This window comes from Dermacentor albipictus, chromosome 5 (assembly GCF_038994185.2).
Source record: "Dermacentor albipictus isolate Rhodes 1998 colony chromosome 5, USDA_Dalb.pri_finalv2, whole genome shotgun sequence".
Lineage (NCBI taxonomy): Eukaryota > Metazoa > Arthropoda > Arachnida > Ixodida > Ixodidae > Dermacentor > Dermacentor albipictus.
Window position 1 is genome coordinate 153,706,272 of NC_091825.1, and position 15,304 is coordinate 153,721,575.

At 43.9% G+C, this 15,304-nt stretch overlaps 1 protein-coding gene across 4 annotated transcripts in view; it reads left to right on the forward strand.

Annotated features, from left to right (window-relative positions):
- Window positions 1–15,304, forward strand: part of Itpr (Inositol 1,4,5,-trisphosphate receptor) — a 153,156-nt gene that overhangs the window by 111,053 nt on the left and 26,799 nt on the right. The window lies entirely within an intron of this gene.

Consider the following 15,304-nt stretch of genomic DNA (forward strand, 5'->3'; position numbering starts at 1 on the left):
CCGCCTCGAACCGGCACTCGCACGCAGATCCGCTGGCACCCGTTGCCGCCACTGCGGCAACGCTAGGCCTAGCTGCTTCGACGTTCGCTATGAAGCTTCTTGCCATTGGGTGTCGAACTTTTTATTGAAAGAATTCGCTGCTGTCAGCAATGGCACGGACTCCACCTTTGTGGTCCTCGCGATTGGCTTAGAAACTTGGAAAACACAGTGCGTTGCATAATGCCGGTTCGTGAAAGTCAGCTTCGCCTCTGTACAGAAATGTTACTCGGTAAAGCTTACGAAAAAGTATTGCAGTGAAGCATAACAAGCGTGGAAAGGGGCTATTGCCACGGAATACAGTATGTATATTTTAATTATACACGTGGGCACCCGGCATTTCCTGTCACAGTACACGCACAGGTATGCCTAATATGTGTACCGACAGGCCTTCAGAGCGTTTTCGAACGTGCCTGTGGCGGTTTGAGCCCCCTAAGGGCAGTAAATGACACGCATTTATTTTTTTCCAACTGGCCGATTTTTCAGACGTTTTCGCGACCCCTGGGTAGCTCGAAAAATCGGTCGTGGAGTGCAACTGATCAAGATGCTTCAAATGGTCCTTGGGGCGAACGAGTGGCGGAAGGCGGACAAGAACAGAAGTGACCTACGCATTGAAGAATAAACAAGAAAGGAAGCTTGTTGCCGCCGTTTTGAAAGAGCTTGAGCTCAAAAAGTAAAGTTTTGGCTGATGCCGAGATGCAGGTGTCCCTCATCCAAACCAAAATACACCCTTTGAAGCAGTGCAACACAACACTCGGGCGTCGTGCACGGGCTGGGAGTATGTCAGGACTGTTGAGGTTGACTTACGAGCTGTTGAGAGAGAATCTCAATTGTGACAGAGTTCAGGCCTCATCCCACTGAGGTTGTTATCAGTTGATAGAAATAGCTCATATTAGAAAATATTTGCCTTTGTATGCATCTCCTTTTTATTTGTATTTGATAATGTCCGACCCTATTTGCAATTGTTTTCGAAGACACTTTATTTGCTGTGCATTTTACTAACCCCTGCCTTCTATTCTCTTTTTGAATAACATAAACACTGCTCCTTAGTATTCAAATTGGATTAAGTTGCTTTTTTTTTTCATGTGCTTACTAGAGAGTGACAGCATCAGGCGATATGGTTTCAGCCCGTCTTGATATAAAACATAGTTCTGCATCACTCAGGGAAATTTGCAATGGCACTCAGGGAAAACCTGGAAAACTCAGGGAATTTGGAAATGTCAACTTGGTAGACACCCTGCGATGTCACGTGCTTGAACATGCACGGGGACTCAAAGATGGTAAATTTATGAGACACGAACTGGGGGCCATTGTCACTGCATATCTCGCCTGGGATTCCACATTGCACAAAAATGCAACTCAATTTGGCAATGACTGTGCCCGATGTGGTTTCACTCAGTTTTTCCACTTAGAAGAAGTTTGACTGCACAACGAATACGCACAAGTACGAGCTTCCCCATGCTGAAAGATATCAACGCCAACTCTGTACCAAGCATAATCTGGCATTGGTCTGAGCATAAAAGGCTTGCTCGGTTGCTTGTATTCATACTTCGGCATACTGTGCAACTCTTTATCATAGTTTCAATATCAGCATTAAAGGGACCCTGAAACGATTTTGACAATTTTCTACAAACGTACTGAGTCGTTAGAGTAGGTCCTTCTGATCATTAATTGACACATCTAAGTGCTCTGCGTAAAGCGTCTAACTTATTATAAGGTTTTAAAAATGCACATCGCTGCCGATCGCAGCACATTGCTCGGTGGAATTTTAAGCCACCCCTACCCATATGACGGAAATCACCTATATGATGTCAGTGGGGTGAGCTATCCGATTGGCTGACCAGGGTGTGTGATCGATAATTTTTCCAACTTTATGGTAAACAAATGATGTTCGTAATAGTTAGAATGTTAGTTAACTTGTTTTTTATAAAAAAAAAGTAACATAAAGAGAATGCACAAGAACAATTTTTCAGTACACTTAAGCACTTCTGGCTCACAGCAAGTGTCTCCTTGTGTTACAAAGTGCTCCGTCTTTGACGAGAGCATCGTCAGTGTCGGTCTGCCTTTTCGCGAGTGCTATGATTCGACTTTGTTGCGTTGTGGACTGCAAACATAGCGACTGGCAATATGTCAAGCTGCGACATTGTGTCCCTCTTCAAGCCATTAGACGAGCGGACTGGCTGCAGTGCATTGGACTGCCGCTATCCGATGGGCGCCAGGATTTGCACGATTGCGGCAGTCACTTTACACCGGAAGATTACTAATGCAATAGCGTTTCGCGAGCCCAGTGTTAGGGTAAACGCAAGCGCAAGGGGGCAGAGCCTGGCCGTGTCCCCTTGCATGTCGTTTCAGGGGATAAACAGAAACGCAAATGCGAATGGTCTGCACGGTGCAGCCACCTGGTGGCACAGAGCTCAACCACACACAGTTGCAGTAACAAAATGTATTCTTCTTAGCTGCTGGTGTAAATTTTTCACAGGAGTGTAATCGTTAACACATTGCTTTTGTAAACGTTTAAAATGTTTTACACTTGGTTAGAGCAATATTAGCTCTTTGTTTGGCTGGTTCAGCTATGCGCCAACGAATGGCTGGACCATGGGGACCGATCAGGCAGCTCATGTACCTCTACGCTAAAGTTCCTTCCTCAGCTTGAGTTTATGCCTTCACCGTTCCGTCGAAACGTTCTACTAGTGTGTGATTACCGGAATACCAGACACGTTCGGCGCTACGACAGAATGCTTGCAACGCACGCTGCTTCGATAGCTCTCGCTTGGGGTTGACGGCCAAGCGGCTAGCGGAGACGTGTCGCGCGGGTGGGGGTGGGCTACAAAACAACCGGAAGTGGACGGTATGATGTCGCATCGTGACGCAGAACCAGTGAAGGCAGAGTTTAGCCGCGATCGCTCGGCGAACGAGTTGAGGATGAAAAGCATGGCTAGGGAGGAGGGTAACTTGTAATCACTTGTAGCTTCATTAATACGTAACGCTTCACTTAAATTGTGGTGCGAATGTTCTACTTAAGCTGTACCCTACGGGTCTACAAAATTTGTCCGAACCGTTTCAGGGGCCCTTTAAGACCAGGCCAATACACCAATCGTCGGGCTTGTACTTTGCATTTGCTTACGCCCAAATGCCCTTTGTGTCTATGTTGAAGCATTTCGTCCCTCATTGACTTTGGAACAATTACATTGGTTTCTTTTAGCACCACTACCTCTATTAACCCTTTGAGGGTTGATTTATTTCACCATATGTGATCGCCCAGGGTGGATTTTTTTATTGCGAATTCCAATTCTTCTTAGGGACCTATTTCGAAAAAAATGTACTGTAGCTGTTAGGGGGACCATGAAGTGAGAAAAAAATATTTTGCGTTGGTATATGTGTGCTCTTCATTCATGAATAACAACAATGAAAAAGGAAATAAACTTATACGAATAAAAAATTGGATGCATTGTTATACACATAGTTCAAGGCTTCGAAAATTCTCACAAGAGAATATTTCACAAGTCTCAAATGTTCCTGCTCTTACACTAATATGTACGTCCATAGCGTAATCAAACTGCGTAGGTGTGCGGACTCAAGGAAACTATTTGGTTGTGTGCCCGTCAAGAAAGCAAAACATGGGACAAACTTCCGTAATATTCATCTTATCGCCAACCAGAGGTAATTATTGCGAATCTCCTCCCCCCCCCCAAAAAAAAGAAAAGAAACGGAAACACATGCATGGCGGCATCCTTCCTATGCGCACCCCTGTGAGCACTAAACGAGTGAGAAACAAGCAGTCGCCCTTTGAGCCATTAGTTATGAGATAGCCATCAGTTTTGCAAGCGCAAGAAGTTGAAACCACCTGCAGAACAAAACCCAAACTACCACCTGTGCACACGCGCCAATGCACGGGCGGTAGTATGTAGACACACTGAAGCAAACTAGCTCTAAAACAAACCATGCAACGAAATGCGAGTGAGGGAGGCACGCGAAAAAAATTCCCTGTATTCCCACATAGTGGCAGCATATGACAGAAAAGAAAAAGTTAGGAAATTGGCGCGCTTCTTAAACGGACAGGCCGCACCGTAATTATACGGTGTCGACCATTTTGGACTTGTTCACGGCACCGTATATTTACGTCATTGACCCTCAAAGGGTGAATGACAGCTCAGCAGCAAAAAGTTTCACGGGAGCACCAAGATTGCTGCTGCCGCTGATACAGCACACCACTTTTTGCAACACAGGGTCACTTGCACGTCGGCAATTCAGCGATTCAGAGTTTTTCTGCTTACCAGGTCTGAGATTGCGCCAATTACGTGAACCTCTGTTTCTTCTGTCGAGCCACTCGCATCCCCTGGGTGGTTGATGAGCGTCGACCTTGAGAGCATGTTGGCCAGCAGAACATACTTCGTTATATTGAGGTTCCAAATACATGGTGTCCCATGGACAAGAAATTATAAAGAATTAAATGTACTTGTTATATCGAAAATTTTTTATATTGAATTTCGTTATATCGAGGTTTAACTGTATTATGTTTGTAGCATGCCTTCGTACAGGGTTTGTCTGTAAGGTAATGAGACTGGGTCTGGTAAAAAGGATTTATTGATCTGATCACTACATATTATTAAAATTCTTCAAGATAGTCTCATTGGGCATTGATACACCACTGCCAATGCGTTTTTCATGCTGCAAAGGCTCTGTGGAAGTCAGCTGCCACAACCTCTTTCAGAGACTCTTTAACAGCCCGTTGGATGGTGGGAACTTCGTTGAAATGGTGACTTTTCAGGCTTCTCTTGAGCTTTAGGAACAGGAAAAAGTGTGCCGGGCTCAGATCAGGGCTGTACGGTGGCTGCGGCAAGGTTGCAACCCCTATACAGGTCAGGTAGGTTGTCACAATGAAGGCGGTGTGGGCTGGAGCATTGTCGTGGTGGAGCTTCCAGCGATTGGCAGTCTCCAGTCGTTTCCGCTTTATGGCATTGTGAAGGCATACAAGAACTTCTTTGTAGAACAGAGTGTTGACGGTTCGTCCCAGAGGTACAAATGCTTTGTGGACTTGTCAAAACTTGTCAAAAACTTGTCAAAAGCTTGTCATAAACTTGTCATGCTTGTCAAAAAAGACAATGAACATTTATTTTACCTTGGACTGGTACATTCTCGCTTTCTTGGGGCATGGGGAGTTTGTGGTATGCCATTCCAAACTTCGGCGCTTGGTTACAAGGTCGTACTAAAAGGCCCATGATTCGTCGCCTGCTATTATGGCATCTAAAAAGCCGCATTCACTTTCTAATTGCACCAAGAGCTCACGGGAAACGTCAACTCATCGTTGTTTTTGTTCATCACTGAACACTTTTGGCACCAATTTCAAACAAACGAGTTCAGTTGCAGAAATAATTTTGTGAACCGTTGTTTTGTAAAAGCAGTTAAGGTCTTTGGCGATTAATCTGATACTCAAACAATGGTCGGAGTCCAGGAAATTTTGCTTTGGCCATATTTTCGTCTAAACCACTTGTTTAAGAGTGTCCACATCGCTCCATGTCTTCAACGGTCTCCCGTCCATTCTTGAACTCACTGAACCACCGGAACACCTGGGACCTTGACAGTGCATCGTCTTTGTAAGCCTCCTTACCCAAGGCAAGTGTCTCAGGAATGGTTTTGCCTTGGTGAAAGCAAAGTTTAATTGCATTTTACTGCTCCAGTAAATGCTCCATTAGCTCAGGCGTGACTGCTGCCTGGTGCGTTACTTAGCTTAGAACCCCCACCACAAATCCCACCTCCAGGGAGGAGTGATTTGTGGTGGGATTTACGCTACTGGCAACTGCAGCACTGCGTAACAGGCAGTTTCATTACTTTATGGACAAATCCTGTAGTTATCTTTGGCACACTTGCAAGCTGCAAACCTAAAGAAAAGTAAACACAACGTAATAGTTCAAATACTGTAACCCCATGGCAGTAAAATGTTTGCCCTCAGTGGCCAAAGAGAACAAGCATTGCCAGTCAGGACAGACTATTGTCAATAAAGTGCAGAAGGTTGGTGATGGCAGCCACAGCAAATAATGAGGAAAATAGCAGAAGAAGTTAGAGTTGATGAGCATTGCGCTGGGCATGTCAGTCACAAATGCATCTCGGTGTTTTACATCGTGAAAAGAGGGCAGCTCATGATTGAGAAGAGCATGCATTCTTGTGTCATTTGGTTGAAGCACCTGCTTAATAAGCTCAAGAACCCCAAGAAGCAAGAGATGCTCTAGTTCTGATCCTGTAGCTCTTCTGAGACAAAAAAAAAAAAAAGCGAGCTTTGTTTAGGATCAAGTCCTGAACATAAAAATGGACACATGGCATTGTTTGCACCACTACAGAAGTTGCCATTGTTTTTAAAAACAAGATGCTTTTGGAGCCATATTGAGTCAGTCATTGTACAGGGTGTTTCACGTAACTTGAACCCAGCTTTAGAAAAAATCTGGTACACCTAATGGGAACAAGACCTCTTCTATAAGTGCACTCTTCTATACGTGCACTCTTCTATAAGTGCATTTGCAGTGCAAGGAAAAGGCAGAGTATGAAATGGCTACCCTCATTTTAAAGGCTGTTTTCCTCCTTTTTATAAACTCAAGCAGAGGCATCAAGGATGTGACAGGACGTGTAGTTAATAACGACAGACTGGTGAATGAAATCAAAAGCAAAAAATTTTGTGCAATGGCTACAAAGGTGGCGAAAATCAAGGCACTATCTTGGTGCAGACGATGTCCCTTGTCTGTGATTTACTGCCACATGAGGCTTCAAGCTTTCACCCAATTTCGTAGGACATACGGCTTGGCGCCTTCAAACCATTTTCGATCACTGTTTTCGGTGCATGTGCTGTAAGGTCTCTTCTTCATTTCTAGTGTGCACATTTACATGTGTAAAATGACAACAAAGTTTGGAACATTTCACAGCTTTGGAAAGCACACTTTGGATGCACAACTCGCCACAAGTGACCAACCGTGTGAAAAAGTTACTTCAGGGTGTCTACCAACCGGGAAAACAGGGAATTCTCAGGGATTTCGAATAGTCAGGAAATATGAGGGTCGTTTGATAAGTATGGTAAAAATACAAGGGATGGCGCTACAATTATTTTTTTTTTCTAGGCGGCACGCGTGAAGCACCCTTCATGTGATGGCGGAACTTGTTTACGCTGATACCGACAGTTAGTAAGCTTCTGACAGCCATTGGCGCTGAGCTGTGTGGTGATTGCTGCCAAAATGGAAAAAAGGTAAATTTTGAGCAGTGATCAAACATCTTTATTTAAAACAGTGGACGGCTGCCCAAATTAAAGCTGAGTTGAGCGAAGATCATGGAGGCTCTGAACCATCACTGAAGACCATTTACCTGTTCAGGGTGTCTACCAACCGGGAAAACCGGGAATTCTCAGGGATTTTGAGTAGTCTGGAAAAACTCAGGGAAAACTAAGGGAATTTGTGCTTCTATCAGGGAAAATTAGCTGTAATTTTTTTAGAGGTTCAAAAGTCGCGGTAATGCTGGCTCGAGAAACAGACAGGACTCGTAACGAATCGTCGTCGGCTGGAGGAGTTGCCAGTGTACAGTCAACGACCGACTTTCCGGATTCCCGATAACTCGGACGGCTTCGCGGCACCACCACGTATCGCAAAGAGTCAATGTATCATAACGTCTGAAAATTCAGACGCAAGAACTCTTCGCCGTCCGATTTTCTAAACGTTTTGCGTGATCGCAGCTCCGAGACGGCATTAATGAAAACCATCACCGCTGCCATTTTGATTACCTCGCCGCCTTGAACCGGTGCTCTCGCACGCAGATGCGCTGGCAGCCGTGGCCACCGCTGCGGCAACGGTAGGCCTAGCTGCTTCGACGTTCGCTGTTAAGCTTCTTGTCGTTCGGTGCCGTGTTTCTTCATTTCTCCGCTGACAGCAATAATTTTGTCTTGGAAGCTCGGAAAGCACGGCGCATTGCATAATGCTCTTTCCCGAAAGTCTGCTTCGCCTCATTACAGTCGTGTCACGCGGTGAAGCGTACAAGCGTAGGAAGGGGCAATTGTCGCGGGACACTGTATGTATTTCTTAATTTTACACGTGTGCACTCGCCCTCACCTGTCACAGTAGGAGCACCGATATACCTAATAAGTGCACTGACAGGCATACAGAGCTTTTTCAGACGTACATGTGTCGATTTTAGCCCTTAAGGGCAGTAAAAGACATGAGTTTATTTTTTCGGACTGCCTGATTTTTCGGAAGTTTTCGCGGCCCCTAGGGGGTCTGAAAAATTGGACGTTGACTGTAAATTGACCAAGAGTATTCTTCAAATGGTCCGTGGGGCGAACGCGCGGCGAAAGGAGGACGAGAACAGAAAGGATCGACGCACTGAGGAATGAACGACCACTTCTTTGAAGGAGCCTGCGCTCAAAAAACAAATTGTTGGCTGATGCTGAGATGCAGGTGTCCCTCATCCAAACCAATATAAACTCTTTAAAGCAGTGAAACACAACACTGAGGCGTCTTGTGCGAGCTGAGAGTATGTCAGGACAGTTGCATGACACTGAGCATGCTATCAGTTCATGGAAATAGCTCATATTCGAAAATGTTTGCTTCTGTATGCATCTCCTTTTTATTTGTGCTAGAGAATGTCCAACTCGATTTGAAAATTTTTTCGAAGACATTTTATTTGCTGTGCATTTTAATAACCCCTCCCTTATATTTTTTTGAATAACATAAACACTACTCCTTAGTATTCAAATTGGATTAAGTCGGTTTTTTTTTCAAATTTTTTTCATATGCTTACTAGAGAGTGACAGCATAGGGCGATATGGTTTCAGCGCGTCTTGACATAAAACATAGTTCTGCATCACTCAGGGAATTTTGCAAAAGCCCTCAGGGAAAACCTGGAAAACTCAGGGAATTTGGAAATGTCAACTTGGTAGACACCCTGACTACTGGATAAATGAATTCAAACGTGGCCGAACTTTGACGCGAGATGAAGCGCGTCTTGTATGTCCAGTGGAGGTTACCACACCAGAAATGGTATAGAAAATTCATGGAATTATCATGGAACACTACTGAATCAATGTACCTAAGATAGCTGAAATTGTAGGTATCTTGACAGAGAGAGTTCACAATATTCTTCATGAGAAATCGCAGATGAAGGAGGTCTGTGCACATTGGCTGCCGCGACTGCTGACGATCAGTTAAAAGCGCATGAAGGCAGACATCTTGAAGCAGTATTTATTGATGCTTGATCGCAATCCGCAGGACTTTTGGTGTCGATTTGGGACTGTTGATGAGACATGAATACATCATTACACTCCAGAGTCTAAACAGCAGGTAAAGCAATGGTCTAGGCCTGATGAAGGTGCTCCAAAAAAGGCAAAGACTGTTTGTTCAGCCAGAAAGGTTATGGTGACTGTCTTTAGGATTCATGAGGAATAATCTTTGTAGACTACTTACAAAATAGCAAAACAATAACAGGACCATGTTATGCAAAACTCCTAGATCAACCGAAAAAAAGAATTGGGCACTAAACAACCTGGGTTAGCACGGAAAAAACTCCTCTTTCACCAAGACAATGCTCCGCCCCACAGATCGCTTGTTGCAATGGCCAAATAGCACGAGTTAGGCTTCAAGGTTGTGCCTCATCCACCCTATTCTCCGGATTTGGTCCCATGCGACTTTTTTCTCTTTCCAAACCTGAAGAATTGGCTGGTTAGAAAGAAATTTTCTTCAGATGAAGAGGTTATCTCAGTGGTAAATCACTACTTCAATGGCCTTGAGCTATCCTTTCTTTCTGAGGGGATAAAAAATTTGGAGCACTGCTGGAAGAATTGCGTGGAGCTGGAAGGGAACTATGTTGAAAAATAAAATATTGTTTTCTGCAAACATGGTATCTTTAATTGCTTTTTACCACACTTATCAAACGACCCTCATACCCGGGGGAAACTCAGGCAATTTGTGCTTCTGTCAGGGAAAATGAGTAGTAAGTTTTGTTGAAAGGGAACGAAAGTCTGGGTAATGCTGGCTTGAGTAACAGAGAGGAATCGTAATGAATCTTCTTTGACGCCTTGTCGTCTGCTGGAGGAGTTGCCTGTGCACAGTCAACGACTGACTTTCCGGATGCCCAATAATTCGGTTGGCTTCGTGGCACCGCCGCCGCCACCACCACCACCACACTGCAGGACGAAAGCCTCTCTCTGCGATTTCTAATTACCCTTGTCCTGCGCCAACTGATTCCAACTAGTGCCCGCGAATTTCCTAATTTCTTCGCCCCACCCAATCTTCTGCCATCCTCGACTGCACTTCCCTTCTCTTGGTACCCATTCTGTAACCCTAATGGTCTAACGGTTATCTAACCTGTGCATTACATGACCTGCCCAGCTCCATTTTTTTTTCTTAATGTCAATTAGAATATCGGATGTACCCACTTGCTCTCTTTCTGTCTCTTAATGTTATGCCTAGAATTCTTCGTTCCATCGCTCTTTGTGCGGTCCTTAACTTGTTTTCAAGTATCTTTGCCAGTCTCCAAGTCTCTGCCTCATATGTCAGTACCAGTGAAATGCACTGATTGTACACCTTCCTTTTTAATGATAATGGTAAGTGTCCAATCAAGAGCTGACAATGTCTGCCATATGAATTCCAACCCATTTTTATTCTTCTGGGAATTTCCTTCTCATGATCAGGGTTCCCTGTGATTGACCTAGGTAAATGTACTCCTTCACACACTCTAAAGGCTGACTGGCGATCTTGAACTCTTCCCTTGCCCAGCTATTGATCAGTGGCTTTGTCTTCTGCATATAATCTCCAACCTCGCTCTTACACTCTTTCTGTTAAGGTCTTCAATCATTTGTGGTAACTCGTCTGCATTGTTGCTGAATATCACAATGTCATCTGCAAACCGAAGGTTGCCGAGATGTTCGCCGTCGATCCTTACTCCTAAGCCTTCCCAGTTTAATAGCTTGAATACTTCTTCCAAGCACACAGTGAATAGCATTGTAGAGATTGTGTCTCTCTATTTGACCACTTTCCTTATAGGTATCTTCCTACAGTTCTTGTGTAGAATTAAGGTAGCTGTGGAATCTGTATTTTCCAAGATATTTACGTAAGCGGTCTGTACTCCTTGATTATGTAATGCCTCTATGACTGCTGGTTTCTCTACTGAATCAAATGCCATTTCGTAACCTATGAAAGCCATATAGAGAGGCTGATTGTACTCTGCGGAATTCTCGATTACCTGATTAATGACATGGGTGTGATCCATTGTAGAGTATCCCTTCGTGAAGCCAGTCAGTTCCCTTGGTTGACTGTAGTCCAGTGTTGCCCTTATTCTATTGCAAATTATCTTGGTGAATATTTTATATAATGCTGGGAGTAAGCTATTGGGCCTATAATTTTTCAATTCTTTCACGTCTCCCTTTTTGTGGATTAGTATAATGTTTGCATTCTTCCAGTTTTCTGGGATCCTGGAAGTTGATAAACACATCATATAGAGAGCCGTCAGTTTTTCAAGCATTATGTCTCCTCCATCTTTGATTAAATCGACTGTTATTCCATTTTCTCCTGCCGCTCTTCCTCAATTCATGTCTTGCAGGGCCCTTCTGACCTCATCGCGAGTTATAAGAGGAGTTTCTATATCCTGTTCATTACTGTTTCTATTTGAGGTATCATGGCTCCTCTGGGTACTGTACAGGCCAGTATAGAATTCTTCCGCTGCTTTTACTATACCTTCAAGATTGCTGATATTACCCTGCTTATCTTTCAGTGCATACATCTTGGTTTGTCCTATGTCAAGTTTCCTTCTCACTGATTTCAGGCTGCGTCAAATTTTTTTTTTACGGCTTCATATTTCACAAAGTCAATGTAAAGAAAGTCTGAAATTTCGAACGCGAGAACCCTTCGCCGTCCGAGTTTCTAGACTCATTGCCGTGACCGCACGTCCGAAACGGCAATAATCAAAGCTACCACCACCTCCGTCATTTTGATTACCTTGCTGCCTCGAACTGGCGCTCTGGCACGCAAATCCGCTGGCAGCCGTATCCACCACCCCGCCAACGCTAGGCCTAGCTGCTTCGAAATTCGCTGTTAAGCTTCTTGCCATTATGTGCCATGTTTTTCATGGAAAGAATTGACTGCTCTAGGCAATGGCACCGACTCCGCCTATGTGGCCGTCGCGATTGGCTTCGAAGCTCGGAAAGTGCGGCGCGTTGCATAATGCCGGTTTTCAAAAGTCAGCTTCGCCGCAATACAGTAATGTTACGTGGTGAAGCATACGCGAAAGTATTGTGGCGAAGCATAACAAACGTAGGAAGGGGCACTGGTCACGGGGCAGTCTGTATTCTTTAATTATACGCGCGTGCACCCGCCATCTCCTGTCACAATACGAGCACCGATATGCCTAATAAGTGTACTAACAAGGCTTCAGAGCGTTTTCGGATGTGCGTGTGGCGATTTGAGCCCTTAAGGGCAGTAAAAGACATGCATTCATTTTTTCTAATTGTCCGGTTTTTCGGACGTTTTCGCGGCCCCTAGGGAGTTCGAAAAATCGGACGTCGACTGTACAAGACTAAAAGAATGCTTCAAATGGTCCATGGGGCGAACGTGTGGCAAAAGAAGGAGAACAGAAACGGCCTATGCACTGAGGAATGGATGGGAAAGTAAATGTGCCGCCACTTCTTTGTGGGAGCTTGAGCTCAAGAAACAAAGCGTTGGCTGACGCCGAGATGCAGATGTCTCTCATCCAAACCAAAATAAAATTTTCAAAACAGTGAAACGCACCACTGAGCTGTTGTGCGATGGCTTAGAGTATGTCAGGACAGTTGAGGTTGACTTACCAACTGTTGAGAAAGAATCTCACTTGTGACAAAGTCCAGGCCTCATGCCAATTAGCTTGCTATCAGTTGATAGAAATAGCTCATGTTCCAAAATATTTGCTTCTCCCTTGTCTACAACGGCTCGACGCGTCCGCCACGTGTGACCGGGACGACGCGAGTATGCGAAAGAAAATGGGAGCGGGTGCTCCCCACAGTATGCATCTCCTTTTCATTCGTATTTGAGAATGTTTGACTCTATTTGCAATGAGTTTTACTATTTTTTTCAAAGATATTTTATTCACTATGCATTTTACTAACCCTACCTTTCCGTTTTCTTTTTAAATAAAATAAACATTACTTAATACTATTCAAACTGCATTAATTTTTTTAACTTGCATACTACAGAGGGACAGCACTGGGCGACATGGTGTCAACCCTTCTTGACGTGAAACGAAGTTCTGTGTCACTCAGGGAATCTTGCAAAGGCACTCGGGGAAAAGCTGGAAAACTCAGTGAATTTGAAAATGTCAACTTGGTAGACACCCCGTGACTTGTGCTCCAGGCTTTCCAGGCCATCGTGAGAGATTGGCACATCTTATTCCCTGATGCTCTGGTGTTTCAAACAGCTGCAGTCCTGGCAGTATTAAAATGCTTAATGCTAATGTATTAAAAGAATTTAGAGAGTGCTTGAGATGTTAGGCATTGTTTGGACATGCACATGGCACATCATTTGGGAAAGAGCTTTGCAGAGTACCTGTTCATGGTGAGAGTGAATGTAGCAGAGTGTGCAAAAGTGGTCAAGAAGTGGAAGGTCAAAGCCATTCTTGCAGGTTAAGATAAGAATAACACAAGAAGACCCCAAATTAGACGTGTGCCTGAATTTATTCATGTTGTGTGCAAATGGTGTAATATATTTCTTCCTATACTGCATGTTAAATATCGAGTTCATGTGAAGGCATGTTTTTTATTGTACTTTTTGATGAAGATGGATGAATTCTGATAGATGAAAATCAGCAAGATTGTTATGTAGATGACATCATCAACATAGGCGATGTCTAAGGAATGCATAAATCTTTGTATAAGGAGGTGTCTGCATGTGGTGAAAGCATGTAGTAGGTAGATGACCAGCTGCACTTGTAGTACAAGTCATCAGTTATGAGATGAACTGATTTATGTGAACAGAGGGGAAGACTGTGTGCATACTTACTGCACAACTGGATTGCTATGACATCTTCATACAAAAGCAGTTTAAGTGACTTCCCAAGAAAATGTGTGCAGAATGAAGTTACAGGTCTGTTCCGTTAGCTGTGATTGGTAGACATAAATTTTGGCTTGCCAATTTTACCTTGTTGGCCATGTAGACCAGCTGTATTGACCCCTGAATTCCATCTAGTTGGGCCAGTAAAGAAAATATTTTGGTGATAACAGGATGGCGCAAGCAATCTGAAAATGCCTGTGAAGTGCCTGCATCAGAACCTTTTTTTTTTCCTGAGCAAACTCAACACTTAGGCTTGACAACTTTGCAAATGCACCACTTGCACCTCGTTGATACGATCCCATTTTGTACGATTTCCTGGCGCCAATGTTCACCATCAAGAACAACAAAAAAAAAGACAATACAGTCGTGCTTTTATTTAATCGGTTAACACATCCTCAGAAAACACAATATTTCAGCACCAACATTCAGTACATCGCTAAACTGCAGTTGCATATGTTTTCTAGCTATGAAAATGCTCTAGGCACACGTGATCATGATCAAGAGAAGTAGATGCCTGACATGAAAGCTTCTCTGCAGTACTCACCCGCCTGTGTCACATGAAAATACCAGCATGCACTAAATTTTCTTTTTCGGTACCAGCAAACATCCTCGCAGGGCTTTACACATCGCATTCACAGCCGTCACTGCCAACCTTAATGCGATAAGCATTTTCACCTATCTGTTTGACAGCACATGTGGCGTAGTGCCGCGTAAAGTGTACTGCATGCTTTTAATAGGTAATAACACAAATGCACCCCATTCCCTCCTGCAGGCAGTGTGAAGTGAACATCCTGTTTCGCTCTGGCTGTATCATTCTTGCGTGGCTAACCAGCTCGATTTCAGTTTGGTTTCCCTTCACTATCTTAAAACACTGCGTAAGAGAAAAACAACAAAGTGTTCCTTGGTTTTCAAGACTCAAGGCGCATTGGCATCTTGTGCCACAAAGTGTCAAAACTTCCCACCAAAATACTCTGCTCGAAGAAGCTGTTGAACCAGGCTGAACTTGAGGAGTGCAAACATAAACATGTTGAAGCCGCAAAAACGACAATGCTTGCCTCGGGCTGTTCGTGCTGCAATAGATGTTTATCCATTGTTTATCTGACATCTATGCATTACATAGATGTCAGCTACAGCAGGCTCTACGAAACTTTTTAATGACATTAGATTCTATGTTTTTCAGGTTAATATGTTTATTCCCGCATTTATTTTCAATATGTAGGGAGTAG